Below are 12,052 nucleotides of genomic sequence, written 5' to 3'. Positions count from 1 at the left end.
AATTTGAATGAAATGAAAATTAAACTACAAACCACATTTTCGACACTTGAAAAAACTTAATTAGAAGTTAATTAAGCAATGTAATTTGAACTTCCATTGGTTGTATATAAATATATAGTAATCCATCATCTTGTAGTTTTAAATTCATTGAAAAATAAATAAGTTAAGCAATGAAACAAAAAAATTATTTTATGAAGAAATCTTTATGTTTTATGAGGGTGATGATGTAACTTACAATGTTGTGGTATAACACCATGGCCAAAATTAGAAATCTTCATGTTCCCTTTTGAACCAACAAGAACATTCTGTAGTTGAGAATGAAAACAAATGATCACATGAGAACAACAAAATTCCAAGTGTATATCCCCTTGTAGAAGATCTTTAATAGGAGGCAAGAAATAATAAACTTGATATCCCTATGAAAAAAACCTTTTTTGTGGCAGTAGCTCATGAACTATTAGAAACTTGGAAAAACTTCCAACTTTCAGCTTCAAAAAGTTTCCCTTTGGATGCCTGTGAGTCATGCATGCAGTTAACAACTTAGTTCAGTTATGGGAAATTGGAGAAATATCATGACAATAGAAAGAAAATATTATCAACTTGGTTGTGATTCCATCAAACAATTTACTTATAATCATAGTTTGGTTCAAAAGAGAAAAAAAATAAAATATTAACCTCAACAAAAGTGATAGTTGGATTGGGCAAAAGTATGATCTATTTCCATACAAAAAAGTGTCTTCAAAGCCTTCAAACAGAAGAGAGTATCAACTGAGTGACCAGCATTACCCATTCTGATCGTACTTCGTTCAACTCATCTTTGCTATACGATTTTTTTCCGTGAAACTATTAAGGAGTAATGTAAACAATTTAATCAATTACATTGAAAAAAAAGGTAAAAATTGATATATTGGAAATTAATAAACTGGTGCATACCTTTGATGTAAGACATCCTTGATCAGCAATAATATCTCTCATATATCTCATCACATAGTATCCACATTCAACACTACCTGGTTGTATTGGGCACTTTATGCATAAAAATAAATCATTGTAGAATACACCAATTTTATAGTTAGTTGTAGGATATCTTGTACTTAATTAAACATTAAGAAATGGTATTAAAAATTGCATTACCTAATTTATATGAATTACTCACCCCTACTACAACCCATGTAGGCTCCCTCTTTGATGACTTATGCTTTTGTGGTGGATGAATTCTAAGGGCCCTACATGAAGAAAATAATATTTGTTACCAATTATGCTTCATGCTCTTGTATTGAGAGAAAAACTTACTTATTAACAATCTCCTTGAGATCATCAGAAGGTTGGTCTTCTAATGAGTCAAGGTAATATGCAATCATAGTCCTTGTTTCCAGTGCCACCAAAACCCAATGATAGCTACAAAATTTTACATAAATTTAGTTATATATTAATTATGATTGATAAGTTTACCAACATAGCTTACTTAAGTTCTATAACTTACCCTGGGTTGTATGGAATGAAAATAAAGTCAGCATGATTTGCATTCATCAATCGATTAGCAATAACCCTTGACCTACTTTCCTTGCTTGCTTCCCCCATTCCAGCTTTGGAAACCAAAGCTGGATTTACAAAAGCAAATCGTCCTGCCATCTTCGCATCAACCATCTTTTTATGCAAATGCCTAATTTAATTTCACATACCATTAACAAGAAGTTAATATTTTAATGCAACTAACATTTCAACTCTCCTAATATGATTATAATTAAAAGTTAAACTATAATGAAGCAACTAAAATATATGAAAAAAAAAAACAAAATAAATGTTCCCACACCATATATAGAACATAAGACAGTTAGATGACACCTCTGTTGATGAAATTATCATATCCATATCATCATTCATGAGAAAGCTCTTACAAGACTCTCCAAAAACATCCTTTGTGATGTTTACTGCATGTACTTTCCCTTCCTTGAGCAGTAGTCCAACCAATGTAGCAAAGTTCTTAATGTCTACGGGGTTCTCATCCTTAGAACTTAATCGTGTTTCTTTATTCCTTTGTTTCTTAAATTTCTTTGAATCCTATAAAACAAAGTGTATGATTGCATATATAATTATTGTCCTTGAAAAAATAAGTTATAATTACTACCAAGAAACTGTTAATGAAAATTGAAAAAAAAAAAAAAAAAAACTATACCTGGATGGGATGAGTAGTAAGACTGACCATTTGGGCAGGCCACAAAACTTGATACCCAAGAGCCTCTCCAATAGTTTTAATTTGGTTAGGAATAGGCACAGGAAGTGGTGCATTTGGCTCATAAGAAGCATCCACAACAACTAAGAAGTTAACACCACATTCAAGTATAATTGTGCCAGCTGCAACTACATTTTCCTTTGTCCCTATGGCCAATTGGCATTTCCTAACCTATAAAATTAAACAAGATTGTTTACTTATATGAAACCATTGAAAATTTAGAATTTTACTAGGAATGTAAGAGTTAGTTGAGGAAAATTGATTCATCAAGGTCAAATATGATGCTTATTTACATAAAGGTTTTAAACCCTATAAACCCTAAATTAAAAAACTAGTGCTTGTACCATATGAAAAGTTTTTTCCATAGTTAGCTCATTCATCATGTAGGTGGGACAAACCTAGACAAGTAAAAACTATATTTAAACCCCATAACTTTCATTCTTGAAAGATGAAAATGTCTCTTAATGAGTTGGTATTTGAATAGTTTCAACTAGATGAATGAAATGAAATTTCTAACTTTATGTGTTATCACATAGTAATTATAGAACATAATATTAATCACAACATACCTTGTTTGCTTTTTGCACTATTGGGAGATGGTCATCAACTTGACACTTAGGTTGCTCAATAGCTTGAGGCAGGACAATTTGATTTTGCTTAACATTAGAGCTGCTAACATCAGATTGAGGTGTGCTAGGCATCATATGAGAAAGTTGGGCTAAAATATTTGCCTCAAACTTAGATTGTCGCTCTTGAGATTCTTTCACAAATTCCCGCATAGCACTATTCGCCATAGAATGGAAATATTGGTGTGGTGTATAATGCTTGCCTTTAGCCCGTACTCGACCACTGTATTCGGGAGTGCCCAGTGCTTCTGTAAGTATGTCATTATTGCCACTAAATATTCGACCACTTTCTCGTGACTCTTTCAACATCTTGTCCTAAAACCACAATGATGTTATTAACTTCAATGTCATATTGGTTACTATAAATAAAGTCTTAAAATAAATGAAATATATGTTAGAAAATGTATACTTACAATCTTCTCCACCACTGGTATGACAACTTCATCATAAGTGCCATCTTTCTTCTCCATTGCTTTCTTCCATAATATGCTTCTATCAATGATTTCTGTATAGCCAGTTGTTGCCATCTATTAAGATATTAGAATGTACTGTAATGAGTCTTTAATCAATTTATGCATAAAATAAAAGAAAATAAGAAACTATCATTAATCTACCATTTCATCCTCAAGACCAGCATATCCCTTCCTACTAAGATGATGATTGTAAATATGCTTCTTCCTTCTTTCTTTTTGAACTTCTCTAAAATCCTACAAATTTTATTTTATATTTAGTAAATGTGAATATGAGTATAAGGCATGAAGATGAGTTTAAGTTGACCTGAAATCTTTTAGACAATCTTTCCTTCACAAATATAGTCCAATCTTCATCTTCAATAAAAATATATTCAATTGGTGGTTTCTTCAGGACCTCTGGTTGGTCTTTGAAAGGAATAACATACTTGACAGTCAACATGTTCTTGAATGATCGAAAACATTTGCCCATCGTTAGCATACAATTCCTCCTACTTTTACTATCCAGTGTAAAAGAAGCCTATAAATCATTAATATAGTTATTAGTAATTAAAAATGTTTCATAAACTGAATTGGAAAAAGATTATATACCGAAAAAACTATTTTACCTCAATGGTGTCCCATAGGTTATTCTTCACTTGTATACGTACATCTCTCCAACTATTATATCTAATCGGCACCATAGTACGTGCCAATACGCCTAAAAAACTGGTAAGATGCACAGAAGCTTGTCCAACATAAATGCCATCAGGATTGTACTTTATCACCAACTTTACCCCTTTGCTCTGATTCTTGATAATCATTGACTTTCTAGTTATCCCTCTACACCTCCTTTTTGTAGGTGGTTTTTCTTCTTGCTCTAGATCCATACCTGTAATAAAAAAAATTATAAAGTTTAAAAGTAAGTTTATAAAATATCCATAAATCCATACAAATTTTGTATGAAATATCTAAACAAAATTTTAAGTATAAAAATTTCAATTGCATAAGGCATTACCTAATGAATTGATCTATTTCGAACATAATATTGAAAATAGATCTGTCAATGTTTTTCTAAAGCCAATCTGACGTTAACTAAAACTAAATCCATAACAATCATCTAATAGTACAGACAAATGAACTAATAAGCATAAGGTTTACCTTATAGAAAACTGTAGTAGCATATCAGGTCACCGCATAAAATACAAACAACAACTACTTAGTTAGACAAATACATGTTATAATAAAAACTAAAATGCATTTTGAAATAAATTATAAATTTGAAAACATCATTATAACAGGGCTACACTTCAGTTACATATACTATTTGTTCTCAACCCAAATCCCCTCACAATCGCCTCGCATACATATTGCATCAGAGTCATCCATAGCATCAAATGATTCAACTTGTGGCAAAGAAGATATGACTGGATGGTGTTCAATAGAGTTATCCATGAGATCATCACCCTCGTGCCTTTCCAAGAAGTCTTGTTGAGGAGTTGATAAAACAACTGACCATCTTGGATCAAGTTCATCTTGTACATAGAAAACTTGCTTAGCCTGGGAGGCTAAAATGAAAGGATCTGATTTATGAGCCATTTTGCTGAAGTCAACTAAGGTAAACCCAAGATCATCAACTTTGATTCCATTCTTATTATCAACCCAATCACACTTGAAGATTAGAATCCTGAACATGGTATAATCAAGATCCCAAATCTCAGTAATAACCCCATAGAAACAAAGCTCACCAAATACTGGATTTTTATCCTTGGCACTAGCAATTTGCATTGTTGTAGCTACAATTTTGACTCCACTATTTTGGGTAGCTCGTAAATCATCACGCTCCTTGGTATGGTAGTGACACCCATTAATGACATAGCCATGATACTTAAAAACATAGTGGCTAGGACCATGAGCTATCCATTTAAGGGTTTCAGATACAGGTTCTTCATTACCAATGGCAACTTCAACCTGTATAAATAAGTTATAGTTATTACCAACATAATTAACCAAGAGTGTAAAGAATACAGTAAGTTTTACTACCACTCTATTACCTTTTGTCTCAACCAATAAGTAAAAGTACGCATATGCTCATCTTGTAGCCACTTTTGTCTTTTAGCTTGACGTGGATATTTCATTTTCAACCATTTCATGTGATCTCTATGAAGTCATGTATAATAATTTTATAGTTAGTATCCTATATTTATTATAAGCATGATAAATAAAGAAACAAAAGTGTGTCCCACTTACTCGACATAAGGTTGGATGATTGTTGTATTCTCCAACACATAATGATGTGCTTGTAACCATAAATTGGAATCAACCTTCATGGTATGACCTCCAAATATAGATGCCCCAACTTTTTGGTCAATGTTTGAAGTACTAGGAATTCCAATTGCCTCAACATTTGATAAGTACTTTGTACAAAACTCAATGTCTTCTTCTGCAATATAGCATTCAGCGATGCAACCTTCGGGTCGATTACGATTTCGTACATAGCCTTTTAACACTTTCATGAACCTTTCAAATGGGTACATCCACCTAAGGTAAACTGGTCCACAAAGTCTCACCTCTCTTACAAGATGCACAGTAAGATGCACCATGATATCAAAGAATGAAGGTGGGAAATACTTTTCAAACAAGCACAATGTCACCACAACCTCATTTTGTAACTCATCTAATGTAGGAACATCAACCACTTTACTACAGAGAGTATTGAAAAAAGAACTCAATCTACAAATGGCATTCCTCACATGCTTTGGCAAAATAGATCGTAATGAAACAGGCAATAATTGCTGCATTAATGTATGGTAGTCATGGGATTTCAAGCCATAAAGCTTCAAGTCTTCCATTGACACAAGGTTTCGAAGGTTAGAGCAGTATCCATAAGGAACCTTCAATTGTGAAAGAGTTTGGCAAAATACCTTCTTTTCCATTTTCGAAAGTGAATAACATGCAGGAGGGAGATAGGTTCTCTTTGATTCAAACTTTGGTGCCAATTCGCTCCTTAAGCCCATGTCTACAAGATCTAAACGACAGTTCAGTCCATCCTTTGTCTTACCTGGAATGTTGAGTAAGGTACCAATGATGCTTTCACAAACATTTTTCTCAATATGCATTACATCCAAATTATGACGAACATGAAGATATTTCCAATACTCAAGATCAAAGAATATGGACTTCTTCTTCCAACAATTTGGATTGCTAACTTTGGATTTTCCACGATTAAACTTTTTTTTCCCCCATGAATTACAAATGACTTTGACTTTTTTGAGAATTTCCTCTCCAGTTAATATTTGTGGAGGTGGCCTAAACTCTTGTTCACCATCAAATGCTTTCTTTTGTTTCCTAAATGGATGGTTGTAAGGAAGAAATCGTCTATGTCCTGTATATGAGTTCTTTTTTCCATGTTTCAATCTACGAGAATATGTTTCTTCCCCGCATATTAGACAACCAAAATATCCTTTAACTGTGCACCCAGACAAGTTTCCATACGCAGGGAAGTCACTGATTGTCCATAATAGAACAGCTCTTAATGTAAAGAACTCTCGTTGATGTGCATCATAAGCCTGGACTCCGACCTCCCACAATGTTTTAAGATCTTCTATCAACGGTGCTAAATAGATGTCAATGTCATTACCAGGTTGTCGTGGACCTGAAATTAACAAAGATAACATCATAAATTTTCTCTTCATGCACAACCATGGAGGAAGGTTATAAATTATCATGAGAACAGGCCAACAACTATGTTTGCTACTTAATGAACTGTGAGGATTTATGCCATCTGCTGAAATGGCAAGTCTCAAGTTTCTAGGTTCTGAGGAAAACTCGGGCCATCTATGGTCAACTAGCTTCCATGATGGTGAGTCTGATGGATGACGCATTTTACCATCGAAATCTCTTTCTTCGGCATGTCATATGAGCTCTTTTACAATTTTTACTGATTGAAACATTCTTCTAAATCTTGGAACTGGAGGGAAATACCACATTACTTTCGCTGGAACCCCCTTCCTCTTTTTAGTTCTTGTTTTATCTGTCTTCCACCTTGAAGTTCCACAAGTAGGACATGACGATGCATCTTTCAACTCATTCCTATAAAGGATACAATCATTAGGACATGCATGTATTTTCTCATATTCCATTCCCAATGTATTCAATGTCTTTTTTGCTTCATACATAGACAAAGGCAACTCATTATTCACAGGCAACATATTTCCAAGCATTTCTAAAAGCTCTGAAAAGCTTTTATCAGACCACCCAAAGCGTGCTTTTAGGTTGTACAATTTAATCAATGCAGACAATTTTGTAAAGTTTCTACAACCAGGATATAACGGTTTTTCTGCATCTTTCAATAATCTTTGAAATGATTCTGGGTCATTTTTATAATCCTCCTGTGCAGCTTGAACCATTTCTATTGTACTACCCACATCATCAAATTGAACTTTATCATAATGTTCTACTCTTGTAGTTGGTGGTCCACTTGGAGCTACCTCTCCATGCCAATACCATGTATAGTAACTTTGATCAATTCCATGGAAAAACATATGCTCTCTAATCTTTTGAGGAGTATGGAATATCATATTACCACACTGTAAACATGGACATTTAATGGAGTTTTTATTTACAGAATTTTGTATTGCAAATGTGATAAAATGTTCTACCCCATCCTCATACTCCTTCGATCTTCTATCCTTTGAGATCCATGAACGGTCCATTTTTTAATAACAAACTTCCAATAGTGATCAAACTTCAAATTGAAGAAAATATCAACATTTTCTGTGTCATTCGTTTAGCAACCTCTCTTTCTTATGTTCAAAGAATAATCAATAATCAATTTAATACAACATTTGTTTAAGAGGCTAGATTTAAGAGAAAAAGGGTGAGCATTAATTTTCTAATCATTATGACTTTTGTACATATATTTACACTATTGGAATAACACGTTAATTATTGACAATTTTTAAAAAAGCCAAGAAAAAAAAAGTCATTGTATGTGTTATATGTAGTAGTGATTACGAAGCTATAAATGTTATTGACCTTGAGTACTTGCATTAAAGGTGATGCATAACCTCAATTAAACAAGTGCATATTAATATTATTAACATATACAATTCAAGCTATGTTGCATGTTTTATGCCATCTAACATCTCCAACATTGTAAATTAGGGAGTGGTTCCTATCCCATATAGGAATACATAATCTCTATGTGTCAACTGCCAATGTGCTCAATTTAATTTTAAAAAAATTTTGGCAGCATTTCCCTATGGTTCTCCAAGTACACAAAATGGGCAAAACATAATATGTCACCTTGTCCAAGTATGTACCCAGAGAACAAGAGGAAATAGTACCAAAATTTATTTAAAATAAATTAAGAACAAACAATTAACTTCATAGATATTATGTTTTCCTACACTGTCCAATCGGACAATTCAAGCATCATTTGTAGAGAAAAGATCTTTATCACATGGTAGACAATTTAAAAGTTGTCAACGTGAAACTAGCATAGATAAAACCATTTTCACCTTTTGACAACTAAAATGTCTTTACTATGTAATAACATAAACTTTTGTCTCACAATGATACTTGAACGGGAACTCTAAGGTTGCATGCAAGCATAGTTGAGTAAAATTAAAACATGATTACTAATTGGAATATTACAACAAAACAACATAACTCTCATTCTATCATGTTTATCTTAAATATGTAACATTTAACATGGAGGCCTAAAAGCCTTTTCACAACTTAGAGAGCAACAGCTTCTACAAAAAGGTCCACACCAAATTTAATCAAAATAATCTAAATTGACAATTTTAAATACACATCAAGTAATTATCCTACAAAACAAATAATAAGACAATCAATATTTAATAATTAATTTTATTTTTGTCTAAATTTTAGCCTATAATGGTATTTTGTGAACTATATAATTTAAACTTGTCTCTATGTTGTGCTTTTGCATTTGGTTTTTTTTTTTTAGATTTGTGTTTTTGAGAAGAATTCACAAGCATTATAGGGATAATATATGGTTTAACATATATCTTTTTCATTTAAAATAAAAATTATGAAAATAAAAATATTTTTTGTTTGATTAAAATTTTAATCTCTTTATTATAAAACTAATATAATATACATCTAAATAAAATGTGAAGAAATTCTAGATGCCTATGTAAAATAAATAAATAGTGCATCGTAATGGAGAAATCGAGAATTAATTTTAAACCATATATCATAATATAGGAGCACATAGTAATGAACATGGAACATAGTGTTCATAATTTTAAAAATTTAATAAAAAATTTTTGAAATTATAATTTTAACCTTTTAAGTATCTATACTAAGTAATCATGGTAATAGGAAATTTATCCCAAATACCCCTTAGAGCCAAATATCCTAAAATTGTTTTTAGGTTATAATTAAATTTTGTGTTATCAATTTTATTTGTACTATTTTCTATTTTCAAATGGTTTGGTAAATTATTTTAATATATTTATAATCAATCAAGTAAATTATTTTAATAACTTATAATATATATATAATAGGCTACCAAAAAATAATTTGTGAAAAATGTATATTTCATGAGTTAGTTCAAAAATTATCATTTGGTAATACAAATTTTCAAAATCACAATTAAAATTTACCAAATGTTAAATGTTTATGAGAAAAACATTTTCGATTGTTACCAAAGACTTCCAACATTATGATAAATGCTTCCAAACTACCTTCAATATATTTTAGGTAGAATCAATAGTATTTGTGTTATAATTATATTTATTTATTAAATTGATTTTATTTATTTGGATTAGAGAATTAATATATTTACTAAAATTATATTTTTCCCATCCTTTTTTCCAAAATCAAAATAGATTTTATAGAAAATATAGAAAGTAGAAGAAGAAAAGTGTAAAATAAAACTAAATTTAATGAACATCTAAATTTTAATTCAATTTTTTAACGTACTACATTGTATCAAAATATTGAATTAATGTATATATGGTAATATTTAATTAATTAAATATAGTAATTAAAAAATATTGTAATTAATGAAATATATATTTAATTAATATACATATATATATATATATATATATATATATATATATATATATAGTAATATTAAATTTACTAAATATTTAATTAATTCATAAAAAATATTTAAAAATAGTATAAAGATAACATAGGAATATTTAATTAAAAAATATTAGGGCGTCAATTCCATTTTCTATTAAATGGAAATAAAACCAAATTATTGCCATATAGAATTTATCCTATATAGAATATTCCTATAAAACCAAAAATATTTAAGGTTTATTTTTAATTCTTTGAAATGCTTTCTATATATTGCCATATAGAATTTATCATATATAGACGTGCACACACTAAGTGATCCACAATTGTCACTCTTTTGACTTCATTAAGGATTCTAGATCAAATAAAGTAAAAAGTCTCAAAAATGGAATAAAACATTGATATATTCACCAAAAAAAATAGCCCAAATTTTGCCATCAAGAGAAAGATATATAAGAAAATTTTTGCAAGTTTTAAATGCTTTGACCAAATGAAATCTCTAAATAAGGTATTGAATATCCTAACAGTTGGAATTACAGTCTAAGCTTTTATTGCCCATTAAAAAAAATAAAAATAAGAGGGTAACAAGCTAGAACTTTTTAGTGAATCATTTTTTTTTTAGCCCAATTCCATGTGTAGGTTCCATTAATTGCATGATTAGCTAATCTAGGCTTCCAATAGAAAGAAATTTCCTTGCTGAGAAAACACTCTATGCAAAACTGATGTCTCAGTGCTCAGGCCCATAGTTCCATTCGGAACTTATTCTGGGCTCCAAAGGGTTGTGGCCATCCAACATGTACTCTCGAGTCCTGCTAGGACTGCCCTTAAGACTCCATGTTTCAAAATCATCCTCAAACACATTCATTTCGTTCTTGGGAAGAAGCTATCAACAGGGGATGCTGCAAAGCTCCTCCAAGAAGAAGCAACAAGAATCATTTCATTCCAAAGCACAATAGAAAATTATTCCATAATTGTTTTTTTTTAGGGAAGAATCACTCACGAATTGCTGCTTTCCAATTGGAGCACTCCACTTCAAACCACGAACAGAGATGAAGCTCTCATTATCCCAATTCACCAAAGCCCAAACATTTCTCTCACCACTCTCTTTCTCTTTGAAATTGGAACAAAGCAGCCAAACCTGTACATACCCAAATAAACATCGAACTAAATTAAAATTCAAAGCCCCAAAATCAATTTTGAAATAAATTTTCTGCATATTTGTAACTGATTTATCCACTTTCCCTACAACCAAACACTCAAAATGAAAAACCACTTCAATCTTAAGAGACCAACGAAACCCTAAGATTTTGAAACAACAAAGACACCACCACCAATGCTCCCAGCCAAGGCTTTCCCCTCTTCTCCATTTCCAGACATTGACGTTCTCTACACCACTCTGAATACCAACCAACTACAACCCAAATCAAAATGCACTCAAAGAAACCAAAAAATTTAACCTTTCCAACTGAAATACCAGATCTTGAAAACTCTAATAGATTGACTGCGTTCAAGCTTTGAAAACACATGATTCCAATTCTATTTTTTTTTTATTATTGTTTTTTTACCCACTGTTAGAAATTACCTGACACAATGGAGTGTTTTTGGGTGTCTCCGATGAGGTGCTCTCATTATCACCAATCAGTAGTTGATCGTTCGATAGTTGGGCGTCTCCGACGAGT

At 31.4% G+C, this 12,052-nt stretch overlaps 1 long non-coding RNA gene across 1 annotated transcript; it reads right to left on the bottom strand.

Annotated features, from left to right (window-relative positions):
• Positions 1–230: 230 nt before the first annotated feature.
• On the bottom strand, positions 231–1,150 carry LOC132253598 (uncharacterized). Its single transcript, XR_009465461.1, has 4 exons — positions 934–1,150; positions 676–843; positions 430–513; positions 231–305 (listed from the first exon to the last, which is right to left on the bottom strand). It is a non-coding gene; the product is annotated as an uncharacterized LOC132253598 (long non-coding RNA).
• Between the last annotated feature and the right edge of the window lie 10,902 nt (positions 1,151–12,052).

The sequence above is a fragment of the Vitis vinifera genome, chromosome 4 (assembly GCF_030704535.1).
Source record: "Vitis vinifera cultivar Pinot Noir 40024 chromosome 4, ASM3070453v1".
Classification (NCBI taxonomy): Eukaryota; Viridiplantae; Streptophyta; class Magnoliopsida; order Vitales; family Vitaceae; genus Vitis; species Vitis vinifera.
This window is presented reverse-complemented; position numbering and strand designations above follow the sequence as displayed.